Source organism: Cydia pomonella, chromosome 18, assembly GCF_033807575.1.
Source record: "Cydia pomonella isolate Wapato2018A chromosome 18, ilCydPomo1, whole genome shotgun sequence".
NCBI classification, from domain to species: domain Eukaryota; kingdom Metazoa; phylum Arthropoda; class Insecta; order Lepidoptera; family Tortricidae; genus Cydia; species Cydia pomonella.
In genome coordinates this window covers 1,350,231-1,369,899 of record NC_084720.1, presented here as the reverse complement: position 1 = coordinate 1,369,899, position 19,669 = coordinate 1,350,231, and the positions used below count along the sequence as shown (strand labels likewise).

Here is a 19,669-nt window from a genome sequence, read left to right as displayed (position 1 = left end):
TGCAACAGTTCTACCATAAGAGATGTCACTCCTCTTAATTCCACACTCTATAGTGTGTGTAACGCTTGTAGAAATTACGCTATGACGTTTTGTCTTTTTTTTAACCCTTTAGCAGGGGGGCGTCACCAGATGTCACTATAAAATTAATACAATTTAAAGGCATGAATACAACATTACGAAAAAAATAATTGTAAACCGCCCATGTAGACCTAATATTATGTAGTACGAAAGTACACATACGGATACATAGAATACATACCACATTACATTTCATTTTATTGGTGCAACAAAATACATATTAAAACTTGATTAAAATTTATGATTATTATAAGAATTAGGAGCGAAAAAAAACTTCAAAACTCCTTACACTTATAAGAATAAAAAAAATTAGAAACTATAAATAAATAAATAAAAATCTTTAAGTCTTGATTGCTTGGTAGGGGTAATTTTCAAAGTTATCTCGCTGTCGAAATTATCCCAATGCACCTTATATTATACCATCGCCGTTAAGTATTCCATAATCAATATGCTCCATCAGTTTCCACCGAATAATTATTGAATAAGTACATGAACCCGATTCACTTAACCTAAATGCTGCCGAATATATTAACATATATAGTTGGTACTGTCACAGTAAATACAGTAACAGTACTGCAACTTTAAAATGTAATGTCATTATTATTGTGTATTATTATTTTTCTCAGACCGTGGGGACCTTATACATCTCCAAACTTAATGTATTAACCGTGGAGACTATACGTCTCTGTCATATTGTATAATATACTTGACTTGGTACATACTAGTTATGTATTCTGTAGCATTAGTTTATGAGACTGCTAGTTTAACAGTCCAGACGCGGTTTATTTATTTAGTATAAATTTTATTTTGACACTTGGAGAGACTTTACACCTCCAAATTTTATTAGTATTAGTACTCTGACATTGGGGACCTTTTACATCTCCAGATTTAATGTGTTTTAACCATAGAGACTATACAGCTCTATTGTATTGTAGTAATTATTTATTTTAAGATTATTATAATGTAATGTTTACCCAGGTATTGGCTGTTGTATTTATAAATGTTGTTATGTATTTTTCATGTCACTATAAATGTTGTATTGACTTGTAAAAGAGCCCTTGAGGCCTACTTGCAGAATACATTTTTGAATTTTGAATTTTTGAATAACTCTAGGTCCATGGAGTCCCAGCACGCACAATTTTTTGGCGCATAACTTTGCGAATCCTCGAAATAATAACGTGCTAGTCAATTAATGCTAACCCATTATACTTACTTGCGTATTATTTGCATGCAATTAATGTTCCCACCCTCCAACCGCAAAAATAAATACGCAAATTAATATAACAAATCACAACCAAAAGTATATTATATTAATGCATGTTAGTTGAACCAAACATTTGTAAAACTTAAATACTTTATCTACGCAATATATAAATAATAATTATGAATTTTATGTAGGTACCTGTTCATGAAAATTTATAGAAAAACGTTTCTCATATAAGTGAAATGTGAATTCCTTTTTGAGAAAATAAAAATATTCTTTAACCGGGAAGTACAAACTCGACACGGGTTTCGCACAGGCATCCTCAAGAGATGCTGGAGATGTTGACGGTCTGGCGTCTGGCAACGAAATCGACTGCTTTTTAAAAAACATTCAAATTGCAGTTCGCTTGGTAATTTTTGATATGATTGAAGTGAAGTACTGCCAGTATAATGTTAACTGTAACTTTCAAATACTAAGTACTAATACCTAGAGAACCTAGGTTATAAATAGCAACCCGCATAGCTTTTGACGACCGGTTTGGCCTAGTGGGTAGTGACCCTGCCTACGAAGCTGATGGTCCCGGGTTCAAATCCTGGTAAGGGCATTTATTCGTGTGATGAGCATGGATATTTGTTCCTGAGTCATGGGTGTTTTCGATGTATTTAAGTATTTATAAATATTTATATATTATATATATCGTTGTCTAAGTACCCTCAACATAAGCCTTATTGAGCTTACTGTGGGACTTAGTCAATTTGTGTAATAATGTCCTATAATATTTATTTATTTTATTTATTATTATTATTTTATTTATAGCTCTGTACATCCTACGCAAAACAGTAACATAGCTCAGCGATCAACTATGCGACCTGCGAACGATGAAGATTTCGTAGAATTTATGCAAAGGTCGCCTCAAAAATGTTGGTAAATTCCGCGCATTGAATTACAGAAAGAAACGCAAGCGACATAGCTAAGATGAGAATCGTTGATAGAAAACCATCGGCTGAGAATACGTTTGTGTCAAGTTTTGAGCAAAATTGTTTTTTAATGATTCCTAAAATAACAAAAAGCGGCCAAGTGCGAGTCGGACTCGCCCATGAAGGGTTCCGTACCATTTATGACGTATTAAAAAAAAAAACTACTTACTAGATCTGGTTCAAACCAATTTTCGGTGGAAGTTTGCATGATAATGTATATCATATACTTTTTTTAGATTTTTCATTCTGTTATTTTAGAAGTTACAGGGGGGGGGGGGGACACATTTTTTCACTTTGGAAGTGTCTCTCGCGCAAACTATTCAGTTTAGAAAAAAATGATATTAGAAACCTCAATATCATTTTTAAAGACCTGTCCATAGATACCCCACACGTATGGGTTGGATGAAAAAAGATTTTTTGAGTTTCAGTTCTAAGTATGGGGAACCCCCAAAATCTATTGTTTTTTTTCTATTTTTGTGTAAACATCATAATGCGGTTCATAGAATACATCTACTTACCAAGTTTGAACAGTATAGCTTTTATAGTTTCGGAAAAAAGTGGCTGTGACAGAATCGGACAGACAGACGGACATGACGAATCTATAAGGGTTCCGTTTTTTGCCATTTGGCTACGGAACCCTAAAAAATATGCCAGAATTAACGCAAACGGGCACGTCATGTCATGCTATCGAATAAATTTACACTAGGGGTACAGATCACTATTTTTGTTACCCACATCCTGTATATAATACATTGTTTCATGATATTTTCACAACGCTCTAGTAAAGAAAGTTCACTTTTCTCCCGTGTTCGATAAACAGCTAACGGTGGTAATTAAATTAATGCACTTCCGTGCCCCCGGCAATTAATATAGTTAGGACTTGGCTACGCGTTACGAAACGATTGTGCGCGCTCTCCCATACTCATTGTAACTGTATGGACTAACAGAAAAACAATCAACTATTTCTATTAAGCAAATACGTTTGCAAGCGATATCAAAAATTTAAATAAAAGGAAAATGATTAAAATTCACCGCCTTTTGGAACAGATTCAGATTCAGATTATTTTATTTGCGATAAGTACATGTACATGCAAATACAGTTATACGGGTATATACAATTATTTACAATATATTACATCAATCTTGTGGTATATGAATGTCAAATATTATTATACTTAATAAAAAGTGAACCTTACAATGTATCCATAGAACAGTTTAATCAAGTGCGTTGGCAAAATATTCGTCAATAGTGTAGAATGGTCTATTTATAAAATAATCTCTTACTTTTATGTCAAAGGTTTTTAGATTACTGCATTGTTTTATGTCGGTACTTAATTTATTAAAAATTTTGATTGCGATATTGTTAAGGCTGTTATTGAAGTGGATAAAGTTAGATTTAGTCTGAACAAATTTCGATTTATTTCGGAGATTAAAATTATGAGTTTCTTCAGCTTTCCTATAGTTATTTTGATTGACATAGATATACACACATATTCGATATAAATACAATGCAGTAACGGTAAAGATTTTGTGATTTATAAACATATTACGATGAGTAACTGGTATGTTTTTAGATCCTGTAATAATTCGTAGCGCCTTTTTTTGCAAAAGTAGTATAGAGTTTATGTTCGTTCCGTTACCCCATACTTCTATACAATATCTGATAATACTCTCGAAGTAGGAAAAGTACACAGTTTTTAGTATAGTTACGTCAGCTATTTTAGAAAGACTTTTTAAAGAGTAGCATGCACTAGCCAGCCTTTTGCATACGGATTCTATCTGGTTGGTCCATCTCAGATAAGGATCGAGTTCCACCCCTAGGAATTTAATACATTCGGCCTTCTGTATTGGTACATCACAGTCGAAGTCGATACTTTGAGGGCTACGTCGAAATATAGTGTAATAACTTTTCTCGTGATTGATTTTAAGGCCATTGTTACTAAACCAATTTTCTATTTGTTCCCAGCATTTTCTGATCATTGCATTAAATTCATGGGTGGTGGTCGCATTCAAAATTATACTGGTATCATCAGCGTATAGATAAGGTGTTCCATAGGTTAGAGATTGAGGTAAATCGTTTATGAAAATTAGAAATAATAATGGGCCAAGAACAGAGCCCTGAGGGACCCCGTATTTTACTACAGCTTCTTCAGAACGAGCTATGCTTTCAGAATCTCCATACGATATTTTCACATATTGAATGTCACAAGTCAAAAGATTGAATTTGTCACCCAATTCGTACCTTGTCACAGACAAACAACATGAAAGTCGCTAGAGACCTCATACTATTGTCAATGTGACAACATGACACTATATGGGTCACAATTTTTGACGACCGGTCTGGCCTAGTGGGTAGTGACCCTGCCTACGAAGCTGATGGTCGCGGGTTCAAATCCTGGTAAGGGCATTTATTCGTGTGATGAGCATGGATATTTGTTCCTGAGTCATGGATGTTTTCTATGTATTTAAGTACTTATAAATATGTATATATTATATATATCGTTGTCTAACTACCCGCAACACAAGTCTTATTGAGCTTACCGTGGGACTTAGTCAATTTGTGTAATAATGTCCTATAATATTTATTTATTTAAATATTTTGACCTCTATTACACAAATTGACTGAGTCCCACAGTATGCTCAATAACTCCATTAAGGCTTGTGGTGGTAGGTAGAAAGGTACAATATTTATAAACATACATAGAAAACAAACATGACTCAGGAACGAATCTCCGTGAACACTTCACGAATAAATGCCCTTACCGGGATTTGAACCCGGGACCATCGGCTTCATAGGCAGTTCACTAGCCGCTACGCCAGATAGGTCGTCATAACCAACCAACTTCAAGCTCTTAACCAACTGAGTTACTAAAGATTACTAATTTTTTCCAACCCCCCCTTTTGTTTACACGCTTTGGAAAAATTATGGACCCGGGTATGTCCCTAAACTACGTCCAAAAGAGAGGTATGGGCACTGTGAATGTCATTTCGCTTAGTGTGGTAGTACCTTACAGAAAACCGCAGCCAAATAATACTAGACCCTACTCATTGTGTTGTGTTCCTGCCGGTAAGGTTGCCAGAGCTCAACGAGGGTGGGGGGTGTTAGGGTCGGCAACACGCATGTAACACCTCTGAAGTTGCAAGTGTCCATAGGCTACGGTAACCGCTTACCATCTGGCGGGCCGTATGCTTGTTTGCCACCGACGTAGTATAAAAAAATACAGTTATCCAATAGATTAGGTAAATAAATATTTGGTGACTAGGACGATAACGTCGATAACTATCAAGCGTATGACCTGATGGTAAGCAGACACCGCAGCCTATGGACGCGTGCAACTCCAACATCGTGCACTTTAAGGCAAATATCTCAGTGGTGCCGTGACCAGGATATCAACTTAAAGTAATGAAGAAAAAAAATTGCCACTTCGTTTAAATGTTTTAATTTTTTTTTAACAAAATGAACTGTATACAAGGTGTTACATAGGGTTGAGGGTAGGTCGACTCGGGCAACATAAGTAAAAAAAAAAATCTTTCGCGTCATATTTTTTGCTTTTATTTTTCCTAATCAGACCACGATACCGAATATGCTCATAAACGGATTCCTACTATTTTTGTTACATCCTGTATCTATTAAGACAACGTGAATAAAAATCTTGAATTTGATTCAATAATACCTCTTTGGAGAAAAGCAGAGTCAAGTAGAAAGTGTACAGTACCATAAATATGTGCACATTTTGTAACCCTACAGCATTGGAATAAGGTGCAAATGTGTATAGGTATTTATGAGCGCGACTGTACCATTGTGCGCGATGGCGGCGCTACCCGCGATTACTATAAATTACTCGTATCGTGACATCTTGTACAGACACGGACAGAAGTATTTCTTTGGAACTTTTTTCGTTGTACCGGGGTGAATTGGGATGGTTGGGGTGAGTAGGGACAAAAATTAAAATATGTTCTTAAGTTTGTCAGGTACAATTTCTTAATAAAATACCCACATAAATTGTATCATACGATTGAAAATAATAGGTCAAATAGTTGGTTTTGTATGATACAATTTGTATGGGTATTTTATAGGAAATTGTCAGGTAAATCACATTTTTAGTTTTGACCCTATTATTCACCCCGGTTGACGGTACTTAGTTGTGAAAATGATATATTCATTTAACCCTTTTATTGGCTACGTATCTAACAGGATACATAATTTTAAACCCTCATTTTCAAAAGATCTTTCTCTTTCATAGATCACTTTTATACGCTATCAGCCACAAGAGAGGCTTGAACTCATTTATTTTTATGCCAAAATGGTAAAACCCAAAAATATATAATTCATGTATAAGCCTTCTGCATGTGTCTTAGTTATCTAATTATAATTAGATATACCAAAATAATTACTATTCCGACCGAGCTAAGTCGCCCCGCAAAGCTTATTTGGTTATTTGGTACCTACACAGAGAAAATATGGGCTCCACGTCTACGAAAAGAAAAAAAAAACTAAGTAACGCGTGTGTAAGCTCGTAAAAACCAAATGTGGGGAAATGTAACACGCCTGTAAGCTGGTAACGCCGAACCGGAGATATACACAAGAAAAATACGTTACTCTAAAACCGCCCTTCTTACTCATTTCTCCATCAATACCCAATTTAAATATATTTAAAAATGTCACGCACACGCCTACAATGCTAAACTGAATAGATCATCATCATCATATATTTAAGAGTTAGACTCTTGTCGGTGGAGCGATTTCCATATGTGTCGGTCCTCTGCCTTCTCCTTGACAGTCAGATACGACACGACGTTGAGTTTTTCCTTTACTTGCTCTATGTAGGTTCTCCTTGGTCTCCCCCTCCGTCTCCTTGCTTCAACTCTCCCTTCAATTATGTTCTTGATATATTCGTCGTGTCGTAGTACGTGTCCAAGCATCTTTCCTCTTCTATTTTCTATGGTTCTCAACTGAATAGATACAAGCTGGTAAATATAAAAAAAATAACACCCGACATAATCAAGTACCTTTAGTTCTTGTTCAATAAATCTAATAGGAATTAAACTAAATTTTCTACTTGTTAAAAATTATCTTATTAAGTAACTGAGCTGTTCCAGTGATTTCTTTCTTCAAAAATATAAAGCGATATTGTCCCTGACTGTACATTTTATTAGCCTTTTGTGGTCACGAGTCACGACAAATCTACTGCCAAGTGCGTACAGTCAGCCGCACCGATGTCGTAAAATGGAAGCATTACCCTCCTTAGATAGGCATTCGGATAAAAAAGTTATTTAGACAACGCGTTCGATACCGATGAGTTACTATTGTGTAGACCAGTACCCCTAGTGTAACTTTGATCGACATCATAACGTGACGAACGCGTTTGCGTTAAGTCTCATTTTGTATAGGATTTTGAGGTTCCAAAACGTCCCGCTTGGCGCGCTCTTTCGAAATCCAATACAAAATGAGACTAAACGCAAACGCGTACGTCACGTTTGGAAATCGAATTTAGTTACACTAGGTGTACTGTACCCCTAGTGTAACTAAATTCGATTTTGAAACGTGACGAACGCGTTTGCGTTAAGTCTCATTTTGTATGTGATTTAGAAAGAGCGCGCCAAGCGGAACGTTTTGGAAACTCAAAATCCTATACAAAATGAGACTTAACGCAAACGCGTTCGTCACGTTATGATGTCGATTGAATTTACACTAGGGGTACTGGAGATGGACGCGGTGTTATCTTCTGATCGTGGCTGTTACTCTAGTACATTGTGCAACGAGAGGGGTAAGTGAAACTTTGTAAACGAGGTCTTTAGATGCACGACAACCGCAGGCCGCACCCCTGGAGTTACACACAATGATTTTTATCACACTTGCGAGGATAAAACAAAATTTTAAGCGAAATCATTATTAAATCTCCTTCGGGAGCTGTAGCTTTTTTTCACAATCCATAACTCCCCCGGGAACTATACATGCGTTTGTCCTTCAGTATACCTGCATAAAATATCTTCCGTGGGAACTATCTTCTATACATATAATAAAGCTGAAGCAGGTCGAAAGTCTGTACACGGAAGATATTCGAAAAAAAATAGGCTGGGGATACTAAGAATCGTTAACAGAACACGTTCCAACAGTTTTTTAAATTTTTGTCTGTTTGTCTGTTTCTCTGTTTGTCTGTTTATTTGACCTCGCATCACGTGAAAACGGCTGAACGGATTTTGATGCAAACTTTACTAATCTGTCGAAAAAATGCCCGGCAAAGTTATAGGCTACAAAAATTCAACCCCTAGAAGGGGGGGTAGCCACTACACTCGATTGAGTTAAGTTTGCACCTGAATCTTATGGCGCTACTTAGGAAGGAGGTGCAAACTTTTACAACAAATATGTGCTACGAGTATCGAGTACCCTGCTAAACTAACAGATATGGTGCTGAAATTATGCCACCGAGGAAGAATTTTGCCAAATTAACTCTAAAGTTAGAAGAGGGGTACCCAATTCAATTTCAATTGTGTTGATGTAATAATACAACGAAATTAAACGACACTAAATTAATTGCCATACATTGCACAGTGCCATCTTTTGGGAAACTGAGTAAAAATTTTGTAATCAAGTAAACTAATAATTTTTAAGAAAAAAAAACCGACTTCAATGAGGTAGACCGGTGAAAGAACGATTATTGTTGATTTTTGATTTCATACAATTAAATTAAAAAGACAGCGTCCTACGCCTAATTATGTATAAAAGGAGGTAACATGTTTATTTTTTGTCACTGCACCCACCTTGACACATTTCAGATTTATCCTATGGTTGACTGGTAAGATACCCGCAATAGGGTATTCGACTGTATTTAAGATGAAATTATTTCACACCATGCATGAAATAAAGCACCAGATAATTATTAAAAAAACTAAATAGGATAGAAATATAAAATTGTGTCTTGAAAACCTAACTACTTGACAAACATGCACAGAGAACAAATTGCCAAACGTGAACTATGCATCGTTGAAGAGTTCCATTCTGTTCATCATGAACAGCTCCACTTCATCAAATGTCACTTCTACAAATGTAAATACTTGATTTGTTGATGAAAATACAAAAATCACTATATGTATGCCTTTCACATTTGAAGAGTTCCCTCGATTCCTCATGGACCCCATCGTCAGAACTCGAACTTGACAAAAATTTGTCTTGAAAATCTAATTTACTTAACAAACACAGCGAAGAGGACAAATCGCCAAACGTGTACTGTGTATCGTTGAAGAGTTCCATTCTGATCATCATCAGCAGTTCCACTTCATCAAATGTCACTTTTTTAAATGTAAATGCTAGATTTGTTAAAGAAAATACAAAAAATCATTATATGTATGACTTTCATATTTGAAGAGTTCCCTCGATTCTCCTCCTTTTGAAATCTTGAAGTCGGTTAATAATGAGTTTACTTACATAGTTAAGTAGTGGCAAAATCAACACACACACACACACAATCAACACGCGTATAACTGCATAATTATCTAAAAAAATATTTTCTCCGTCATGAATTATACCTAATCGTAATTTTATCGTATCCATATTCATACGTATCGCCTCTTTTAAGCACTTAATAATGGCTACGAAGGTGGGTGCTATGAAAAAAAAAAATCTCTGATGTTTGCGGTGTAAATGTCAAACGATTTGGGACTCGCATTTTATACGCGTTAAAATGCCATAAGAACTAAAAACTGAAAATGCCTTATGAAGAATGCCGAGTGTAGTTTTATTAAGTGGTACCTAATTGTAAAATATTTTATCTAGACTACAGTCCTCTAGCGTATCCATCTGTCAACTTTACTTCAAGTTCCACCTCCAGGGGAGAGGCAGAGAAATTAGCGGTGAATGAGCCAGTTACTGACACAGACCGAATACCACGCGAGCGGAGCCGCGGGCACAGCTAGTATATTATATATATCGTTGTCTAGGTACCTACAACACAAGCCTTATTGAGCTTACTGTGGGGCTTAGTCAATTTGTGTAATAATGTCCTATAATATTTATTTATTTATTTTATTTATTTATGTACGTGCGAATGAAGTATCATAATAAAAAATATGTAGCCGATATGTTCATTTTTACCAGGTAAATAGGTACCTATTGTCCCATTGTAGTCTCTAGAACAGTGCCCTGTGCATAAAATTATAAGGCCGCAATTTGACCCCTGATCATTGTAGTAGGAGTCCCAGGGTTCATGTAACCTGATGTTACAGAGCTGAAAAGTGGTGCCGTTCCCTCACTAGCTTTGACTAGTGAATTTTCTTTACGATTCTCACACATTCGCCATTTTCACAAATCATACCTAAGTTAGGTATTCTAGGTCTTAACGTAATTAAATTAAATGATTGATAAAGATACAAATTTAAAGTACGTTTAATCACGAGTACTTTTTGTTGTAAGAACAAAAAAATAAAGAATAATTCAGCCTATACATATACATCCCACTGCTGGGCACAGGCCTCTTCTCATAAACGAGAGGGTTTGGGCTGTAGACCCCACGCTGGCCCAATGCGAAAACTTAGTAGAAACTTCACATACACCTTTGAATTTCTTTGCGGTACGCCAAAAAAGAAAAGAAATGGTAATGAAGTGGTGGAGTATTACAGTATTGTAATTACTAATAATAACATCTCCCACTTACAACCCCTCTGGTGTTGCAGGTGTCCATGGGCGGCGGTAATCGCTTACCATCAGGTGAACCGTCTGATCGTTTGCCTCCTCTAACATATAAAATAAAATCAGTTCTTGTCGATTATAGACGTATAAATTATACATGCCAAGTACAACTACAGGCTTTCTAGTAGATTAAGTGCATTTCCCTCGCTCAATGGTAATACCAGAGACATTCCGAACTAGAACAACTCTATTAGATAGTGGACAAAAAGTAACATGGCGCTGACAACATAATAATGCCCGTGCTATTAGTTTGTATCTCTAGCATGCATTTAGAAGACAGATTTTTTTTTTACCACGTCGGTGGCAAAACATACGGCCCGCCTGATGCTAAACAGCATAGCCTATGGACGCCTGCATATGTGCGTTTAGAATTACCCTTTAGAATTACCCTAAACACACCCACAGACAGAAGCTATACTATTTAAGTAATATTTTATAATGTACGCAAAGATTTAAGTATATTTTTTAGTAATTTTCCGCTCGCGTGGTATTCGGTCTGTGTCAGTAACTGGCTCATTCACCGCTAATTTCTCTGCCTCTCCCCTGGAGGTGGAACTTGAAGTAAAGTTGACAGATGGATACGCTAGAGGACTGTAGTCTAGATAAAATATTTTACAATTAGGTACCACTTAATAAAACTACACTCGGCATTCTTCATAAGGCATTTTCAGTTTTTAGTTCTTATGGCATTTTAACGCGTATAAAATGCGAGTCCCAAATCGTTTGACATTTACACCGCAAACATCAGAGATTTTTTTTTTTCATAGCACCCACCTTCGTAGCCATTATTAAGTGCTTAAAAGAGGCGATACGTATGAATATGGATACGATAAAATTACGATTAGGTATAATTCATGACGGAGAAAATATTTTTTTAGATAATTATGCAGTTATACGCGTGTTGATTGTGTGTGTGTGTGTGTGTTGATTTTGCCACTACTTAACTATGTAAGTAAACTCATTATTAACCGACTTCAAGATTTCAAAAGGAGGAGAATCGAGGGAACTCTTCAAATATGAAAGTCATACATATAATGATTTTTGTATTTTCTTTAACAAATCTAGCATTTACATTTAAAAAAGTGACATTTGATGAAGTGGAACTGCTGATGATGATCAGAATGGAACTCTTCAACGATACACAGTACACGTTTGGCGATTTGTCCTCTTCGCTGTGTTTGTTAAGTAAATTAGATTTTCAAGACAAATTTTTGTCAAGTTCGAGTTCTGACGATGGGGTCCATGAGGAATCGAGGGAACTCTTCAAATGTGAAAGGCATACATATAGTGATTTTTGTATTTTCATCAACAAATCAAGTATTTACATTTGTAGAAGTGACATTTGATGAAGTGGAGCTGTTCATGATGAACAGAATGGAACTCTTCAACGATGCATAGTTCACGTTTGGCAATTTGTTCTCTGTGCATGTTTGTCAAGTAGTTAGGTTTTCAAGACACAATTTTATATTTCTATCCTATTTAGTTTTTTTAATAATTATCTGGTGCTTTATTTCATGCATGGTGTGAAATAATTTCATCTTAAATACAGTCGAATACCCTATTGCGGGTATCTTACCAGTCAACCATAGGATAAATCTGAAATGTGTCAAGGTGGGTGCAGTGACAAAAAATAAACATGTTACCTCCTTTTATACATAATTAGGCGTAGGACGCTGTCTTTTTAATTTAATTGTATGAAATCAAAAATCAACAATAATCGTTCTTTCACCGGTCTACCTCATTGAAGTCGGTTTTTTTTTTCTTAAAAATTATTAGTTTACTTGATTACAAAATTTTTACTCAGTTTCCCAAAAGATGGCACTGTGCAATGTATGGCAATTAATTTAGTGTCGTTTAATTTCGTTGTATTATTACATCAACACAATTGAAATTGAATTGGGTACCCCTCTTCTAACTTTAGAGTTAATTTGGCAAAATTCTTCCTCGGTGGCATAATTTCAGCACCATATCTGTTAGTTTAGCAGGGTACTCGATACTCGTAGCACATATTTGTTGTAAAAGTTTGCACCTCCTTCCTAAGTAGCGCCATAAGATTCAGGTGCAAACTTAACTCAATCGAGTGTAGTGGCTACCCCCCCTTCTAGGGGTTGAATTTTTGTAGCCTATAACTTTGCCGGGCATTTTTTCGACAGATTAGTAAAGTTTGCATCAAAATCCGTTCAGCCGTTTTCACGTGATGCGAGGTCAAATAAACAGACAAACAGAGAAACAGACAAACAGACAAAAATTTAAAAAACTGTTGGAACGTGTTCTGTTAACGATTCTTAGTATCCCCAGCCTATTTTTTTTCGAATATCTTCCGTGTACAGACTTTCGACCTGCTTCAGCTTTATTATATGTATATCTTAAATACAGTCGAATACCCTATTGCGGGTATCTTACCAGTCAACCATAGGATAAATCTGAAATGTGTCAAGGTGGGTGCAGTGACAAAAAATAAACATGTTACCTCCTTTTATACATAATTAGGCGTAGGACGCTGTCTTTTTAATTTAATTGTATGAAATCAAAAATCAACAATAATCGTTCTTTCACCGGTCTACCTCATTGAAGTCGGTTTTTTTTTCTTAAAAATTATTAGTTTACTTGATTACAAAATTTTTACTCAGTTTCCCAAAAGATGGCACTGTGCAATGTATGGCAATTAATTTAGTGTCGTTTAATTTCGTTGTATTATTACATCAACACAATTGAAATTGAATTGGGTACCCCTCTTCTAACTTTAGAGTTAATTTGGCAAAATTCTTCCTCGGTGGCATAATTTCAGCACCATATCTGTTAGTTTAGCAGGGTACTCGATACTCGTAGCACATATTTGTTGTAAAAGTTTGCACCTCCTTCCTAAGTAGCGCCATAAGATTCAGGTGCAAACTTAACTCAATCGAGTGTAGTGGCTACCCCCCCTTCTAGGGGTTGAATTTTTGTAGCCTATAACTTTGCCGGGCATTTTTTCGACAGATTAGTAAAGTTTGCATCAAAATCCGTTCAGCCGTTTTCACGTGATGCGAGGTCAAATAAACAGACAAACAGAGAAACAGACAAACAGACAAAAATTTAAAAAACTGTTGGAACGTGTTCTGTTAACGATTCTTAGTATCCCCAGCCTATTTTTTTTCGAATATCTTCCGTGTACAGACTTTCGACCTGCTTCAGCTTTATTATATGCATTTCCCTCGCTCAATGGTAATACCAGAGACATTCCGAACTAGAACAACTCTATTAGATAGTGGACAAAAAGTAACATGGCGCTGACAACATAATAATGCCCGTGCTATTAGTTTGTATCTCTAGCATGCATTTAGAAGACAGATTTTTTTTTTACCACGTCGGTGGCAAAACATACGGCCCGCCTGATGCTAAACAGCATAGCCTATGGACGCCTGCATATGTGCGTTTAGAATTACCCTTTAGAATTACCCTAAACACACCCACAGACAGAAGCTATACTATTTAAGTAATATTTTATAATGTACGCAAAGATTTAAGTATATTTTTTAGTAATTTTTGTAACTTGCATGCTACACTTAAGTAACTAAATTCAGATACTGCACAAATCTAACTGGTTCCCCGCGATACAGGTCTCACCTAGTGCGGGGGCCCCTGGTAAATAATGTGAACTTAATTTAGTTGGTAAATAAATGATTTTTTTTTACCCTAGCCTTTAGAATGAATTATTAAAAAAAATAAAAAATAAAAAAAAAAAAAAAAAAAAAAACCTTTTGATCGCCAAGAACACCTAATGTCGTCATTACTAGTCGTGCCCACAGCGCCATGGATACCTATAGGTGTCATGGCGGACGCTGTCAAAGTAACCTTCACACTTTCGAGTAAGGTTTAGGTACATTAGCTCGCTTGCGCTCGGGGCCTTGGCGTGTCAGTGACGTTTTTGTTTATAATGTAAGCTACATTATTATTATTATTTAATTATTTAAAAATTTATTGCACAAAAGACAAACTTAATGTACAAAAGGCGAACTTAATGCCATGAGTTGCAACGTTGCGTTGGGAACGCAATTATAGTTTGGTATACGAAATCTTAATTCAACCATTACAGTCGACGAGGAGAAAAAATAAATTTAAAGGGTTTCGTTGCGTTAAAAATGTATAATTCCAAGTTTAAATTTCAATGCAATTTTAACTAAAGCTGGGTCGATTGACCTGCCGTGCGAAACAACCCATTGTTTAGCTGATTTGATTTCTTTTCATAAACGTAAACCGGCGCTTATCTATAATAAACTTCGTTCAAAAATTAATTGGACGAGTATCAATTCAACTTCAACATTCAATAAATAAATAAATAAATATTATAGGACATTATTACACGAATTGACTAAGTCCCACGGTACAGCAGGACACGCGGGAAGCAGAGGTCCGGTGGGACCACCGGGGCCTAAAGGCAAGTATTAAAATAAAAAATAAAATAAATATTATAGGACATTATTACACACATTGACTAAGTCCCATAGTAAGCTCAATAAGGCTTGTGTTGAGGGTACTTAGACAACGATATATATAATATATAAATATTGATAAATACTTAAATACATAGAAAACACCCATGACTCAGGAACAAATATCCATGCTCATCACACGAATACATGCCCTTACCAGGATTTGAACCCGGGACCATCAGCTTCGTAGGCAGGGTCACTACCCACTACGCCAATCCGGTCGTCTTTTTTTCATTTATTCAGCAAATAGCCCACAAGGGCACTTTTACCCGTCAATTGTTTTGGTTGCGCTTTCTGTTATTGTACAGGCGCCATCAGATATATCGGAGCGGCCGAGGTGCTAGGAATTTCTGAACACGCACTCTAACGCCTTGACAATAGAGGCGTGTACAGATATTTTCGAGCACCTTGGCCGCTCCGTAACTTAGAAATAATGAAAGAAACTTGTTATGGATCCACCCGTTAATTTTTTTTTCGAATAACTTACTTGTTTTGGCTTATGTAAACAATAATTACGAGGACTTATGTATAAAAAACGCTTTGTTTTTAATTAAGAGCCCATCAACGTGCTCACTAGCGCCACTGCTAAATAATTGTGTTTATTTAAATTTAACGATAGATATTTAAAAAAGGGGGCCGCTACGTAGGTACTGTATTTTGTATTTAAGTACCTTTTGAATACATCATAATAGTTTTTACGTTGCTGGATTCGTCAATCTAGGCGTCCAAAGTTAAAACGGCCGTTTTTGTTTTGAATTCATATATTAATGAATCCAGCAACATAGAAACTTGTTTGATGTATTCGAAAGGTACTTCAATACAAAATACAGTATTTAGCGGCCCCCTTTTTTAAATATCTATCGTTAAATTTAAACAATCATAATTATTTTCCAGTGGCGCTAGTGAGCACGTTGATGGGCTCTTAACCTTTTCAACGCCAAAGACCACTAAAACGGTCATCGTCTGTCGTGCCCGCGACGCCAATGACCATTAAAAAGGCTATGGCGGACGTTGTCAAAGCGACTTTCCTACTGTCAGTTAAGCTTCATATTCGCTCTTCACCAGTTAACTTTTTGGCGTCCATGGCATTTCTTGACACGTGTGGAAAAGCGTTGAAAAGGTTAATAGTCCACGTAATTCTTAGTGGAAATATCCCAAAAATATACTTACATTATTTTCTAAAAAAAAGCTCCTTGCCGGTTTTTAAACGGCCACCATACTCTCGTGACACTCCTTAAAACTACAAACCTACTTATCAGCCATGCCCTTAATGCCATCATTAAGGCTTTAAAAACCAAGGACATAGCCAAGATGACAATAGTACAGTCAAGTTTCTTCTCTCAGTCAAGACTTGTGGAACTCGATGTCAGACGGGATGAGCTGAAAGCCCGCCCACCAGCGGCTATTACGTACAATTACGTGAATGGTGTGCTTCCTTGCCCGTCGTGTGCACGGGTCTTCGCAAATAAAATCGGCTACGCGAGCCACTTGCGAGCACACGAACGTATTCGACGGAGCTGAAACAGTCGCCGTGGTCGAAACCGGCCGGGAGAGTATATTAGAATACTTGTCATCTTGGCTAGGCCCTTGTAATCGCAGATGTGACTCAATGTCATGCTAGGCTGCAGGCTAGCAATGATAAAGAAATTTAATGACCCGTGGGAACAAGAAACTTGATTTTAATGCTACAAAGTGTATGTATGCTGACACAATTTCAGTGATGGATACTAAAATGCGTAAAATAATGCATTATGTCCTGTCGTGGGCCGAATTCCCGCAGCGGGAGGGGGAAGAAAGAGAAGAAAAAGAAGAAAGAAATGTACATTAGTACGTACAACATCTACCGGCCTCCATTTTGCAAAAAAAATCACATCTGCCGGGCGTTAGGCGGGCCAACACACCATCGCCCAATTAAACACGAAATAATAAATAATTGTTGACGATACTGGCCAACTGTAGCCTATCCTTATCTAATGATCATTGTTATATGTCAGAGGAGTTCAGATTCAGAACTAATTTTTGGCACTCAACTTTCCATCAAGAAAGAATACCTACACATTTTCCCGCAGTGGGACACTGATATTCCTTCCTGGCAGCAGCGGGATTACAGCATACGGCCAGTAATGTGCAAAATGGCGTCTGACACACGAAGGGTAATGCGGCAATTTAGACAGATGGTAGGTACAAAATGACAGTTATAAGTTTACTATTTCAAACATAACATTTAGTAATGCTTACATTGTTAACTGCAAATATAAGTTTGTAAAACATTGTATTTTATAACTGATCGTTGATATGAGAGTAGCTAGGCTAGGAAGTAATTGTTTGGGTCGTTATTTTTTATTGTAGCAAGTAAGTACTGGTCACGATTAATAGCTTATTACGACTAGCACGTAGATGGATGAAAATCTTGAAAAAAAACTATTTTAACAACCTTTTCTACAGTTAAACGCTTTCTCTCTCGCATCAAAATGTGGCACACGCCAAAATCTCAACTAGTGAGAAACGAATTTAAACCTTATCTGTCAACAGTAAAATTGCTTTGACAGCGTCTGCTATGACCCCTTTAGTGGTCGTTGGCGAGGTACAGTCGCCATCAGATATTTCGAAGCAGCCAAGGTGTCCAAGGTGAGCAAGACTAAATTTCTATAAATTCTGCACACTGCAAATGCCATTTATATCATAACTATTGCAATGGCAAAAAAATCTGAGCACGTTTTTTTCAATAATTTCTTTGCACACAGACGTGTGATATTTTCGACTGGACGTGTGCAAAGAAATTATTGAAAAAAATATGCTCAGATTTTTTTGTTATTGCAATAGTTATGATGACACCTTGTACACACGTAGTACAAGGAAGTTAGGTTTTATGTGTTTATTTTGCTACTCAGTTTTATTTTTGTTCTTTTAATGCGCTCTAATTACACAACGAATCAACGATAAACCAAAATATAACCTAAAGACGGCAACCAGTATTATCAACAATGCGCGATGCCATCGGTAAGAGGAAGAAGCGCAAATCGTCTATAATCATATTTTCTAGAAGCCATTTCGATAATTTCCCTGTTACTGGCGCCGGCCATTGTTGGTCGTATTTCCGTTCTGTTTGATGGCGCATAATTTTCACGCCTCGGACACTCATTTTATAGAATGGTATTTTATCAGTAATTTATCTTTACGGCCTATACCTGCCAATGCTTATTGGCATTATTTGTGATCCTAGCGACTACGTCTGTCGAATATGTTGCTATATTTCTACCAGTTCTCAGGTGATTGCGTATAGGTTTTCTAAATTTCTAGTAGAAGGTAGCTATGTTTTATTTAATTTAATTTATAGTGTTGGGAAACATACAGCATCAATAACACATATAACTTAATAATAAACTAACTAACTATTGTGGCGCAGTGATCCAAAGAGGGTCTTGGCCTCCAAAACGAGAGAACGCCACCTGTCGCGATCCCGAGCCCGTGCCACTTCCGGCCAGTTATCTTAATAATAAAGATAAAACATTTATCAAAGCAGTTTAGGCAACTTTAGGCTTATGCAATAAAAGTGCTTAAATTGAAATTAGTTTATAGGCACATTTATTACATTTTCATTTCTCATGTTCTGAAAAATGACCATTGTTGTTCTAAAAAGTGTGCAGAAAATGATGTGTTCCTGAGTTTTAATTATATTACGTCCTCAAAGACACCCGGTTTTCCAATTAACTCCATTTCGGAGATATTCAGTAATTTATTTTGATTTGATAAGACGCCTACGAACATGTACACTTGCCTTAGGGCCTGTTTACATATAGATTAGTACAATTTTATACATTTTCTGCTTATCGCAAGTACTCCATAGCCATACTCCGAACTTAACGGAATTCAATGAAAACACGGTACCTATATATAACCTATTTCACGGCTTTCTGTGTATTAAATAGGTTGTCGTTATTCGAAGCTGAAAAAGTTTTTCTATAACAAAAATGCAGGCTTCTATCGCTGTCTGGACTTTTTGGACTGTTCGGGTTCCGCAGCGCCATAGGAACGGAAGTTGAGTTGTTTTGAATTAGGTCTCAGTTTCATCCATTTTTTTAAGCTGTTAGATCTCATATCAAAATGATTGAATCTGCGATGCAGCTGAATATTCGTCGTAATGTCATCTATTAGGTACCCACAACACAAGCCTTATTGAGCTGACTCTGGGACTAGGCCGTGGAAATTTGTCATGTAATATTTATTTTTTCATACTGGAGGAAAAAAACAT

General features: G+C 36.4%; 1 protein-coding gene across 1 annotated transcript in view; it reads left to right on the top strand.

Annotated features, from left to right (window-relative positions):
• The window catches only part of LOC133527638 (nose resistant to fluoxetine protein 6-like), a 356,837-nt gene that overhangs the window by 289,133 nt on the left and 48,035 nt on the right, over window positions 1-19,669 (top strand). The window lies entirely within an intron of this gene.